The 1,771-nt window shown below is 45.5% G+C and overlaps 1 long non-coding RNA gene across 1 annotated transcript; it reads left to right on the top strand.

The window, feature by feature from the left end:
• Positions 205-580, top strand: LOC109851464. The gene is made up of 3 exons (XR_002249834.1): positions 205-246; positions 317-460; positions 551-580. It is a non-coding gene; the product is annotated as an uncharacterized LOC109851464 (long non-coding RNA).

The following is a 1,771-nucleotide window of genomic DNA, read 5'->3' as shown; positions in this document are numbered from 1 at the left end:
AGACTTTTCCGAGCGAGGTTTGCTATTCATCTTTTCCTTCCATCTTCTAGAAATATTGAAACTGACTATGGTTTGATGTTTCAGGGACCACAGTTGACCAGGATGAAGAGTTCCGTCCCCCTCCCCAGGCGAGACCTTCGATTATTGTCCCTGCTACTAGGCGGAAGAGATTAGCCCGCAAGCCGCGTGCAGCTTCCCGAGCATCTGATATGGACTTGGCTGGTGATGATCCTGCTAGTGACGGAGGTAACATCTACTTTGTAAACCACCTTCTTGGTTATTCGGAACATTGACTCATGCTTTTCCATCTATATAGGAGAGCGTGGAGAGAGCGAAATGAGTCCCGATTCCGTTCCTGTGTCTCCTGGTGAGCCTGACCCGCTGCCCCAGTTAAAAAGGCCTACAGGGGTTGCCGACATTAGGGAGGATAGCAATGTAGGACCTGATTCCGCAGATCCAGGTACATCTACTATTGACAATGTATCTTTTAGATGGTATACAAAAGAATTTGTGCATCCTCTAATCATCTCTGTACATCTTGCTTCTTCAGATAACTTGCAGGAGGCATACGTGGATTTTGAGAATAAAGAGGCTAACACATCCATGAGGGGTAACTCATTTCTGTTGGTTGTAGTCTCTTTATTCTTCTTTGGTACTTATATTCTTTTACGTCAGATTTCTCTATTGATGATTTTGACGAGGAAGGCTTGATCGCGGAGACTCCTACACTCCACTTCATGTATAGCTCTCCTCAATTTGATGGCCAGTTACCCGGAGATATATTTTCCGAGCCTACGTTCGATAAGAATCTTGAGGATGATTCTTTCGAAGGTATATGCCTCCTCCCAAATTAATTATAGGACTAGCCAATTTTGACTAATGCAGCTATAATGTGATGCCTCTGAGAATTCTGACTTGTATTTAACAGGAGTTTTTGTTGAGAATGACCCTGTTGAGCCGGCTATGGGACCAACTACACCAGTTGATACACCCCCAGCCGTTACACCTCCACCACCCCCAGTGACTCAAGAGGGTATGAATACTATTTATTTACTCTTCAAGGTCTTTTTCTGACGGTTTTATCTTTATCTTTAGGGAATTCTTCTCGTCTTCATATTCTGGCGAGGGAGTTGTTATCTGATGATGATCCTGAGAAGATTGTCATCTGCATAGAAGTCCGCTCCTTCTTCTCTTTCATGAATGCTATGATTGGCAAGCTTTTCCATGGTGGACTTTCTCTTCGCCAATTCAAGCCTTTCCTTGATTCTAAAGTCAATTTGATAAGGGAAGCGGGACATCCAGATTTGGCACAGGCTATAGTTGATGACCTTGATTGCCTAGAGCATGAGCTTCAGATGTTTCGTGAGCTCCGAGATGCAGGTGCCTCCTCATTTATTGCTGCCGAGCTGGACACCCGCTTACAGTCATCACGCGAGACTCAGATTTTTACTGAGCTCGAGATTCAGATGCAGCGGGGCCGAGTAGATCGAGTTAAGACGAGCCTTGCTACTAGATTATCTTCGCTTGCCGACCTTGATCTTTCTATTACCTCTTGTGCGACCGAGATAGACCAGCTCAGAAGAACACTCCGTGAAAAAGAGGAGACTTTGGATATTCTTCAGATGACGAAAGCACAGGATCAGCAAACCCACACTGCTTTATCTGATGAGTTGAGATCCCTGGAGCAGAAGCTAGCCGAGACAGAAGAGATCGCTGCGAGGACTTCAGCCACCACCGAGGAGTCCATCAGGGCTGAACTTAGGCAAGCTTA

The sequence above is a fragment of the Asparagus officinalis genome, chromosome 8 (genome assembly GCF_001876935.1).
Source record: "Asparagus officinalis chromosome 8, Aspof.V1, whole genome shotgun sequence".
NCBI classification, from domain to species: domain Eukaryota; kingdom Viridiplantae; phylum Streptophyta; class Magnoliopsida; order Asparagales; family Asparagaceae; genus Asparagus; species Asparagus officinalis.
The sequence above is the reverse complement of the archived record's forward strand: the minus strand, read 5'-3'. Positions and strand labels throughout refer to the sequence as shown.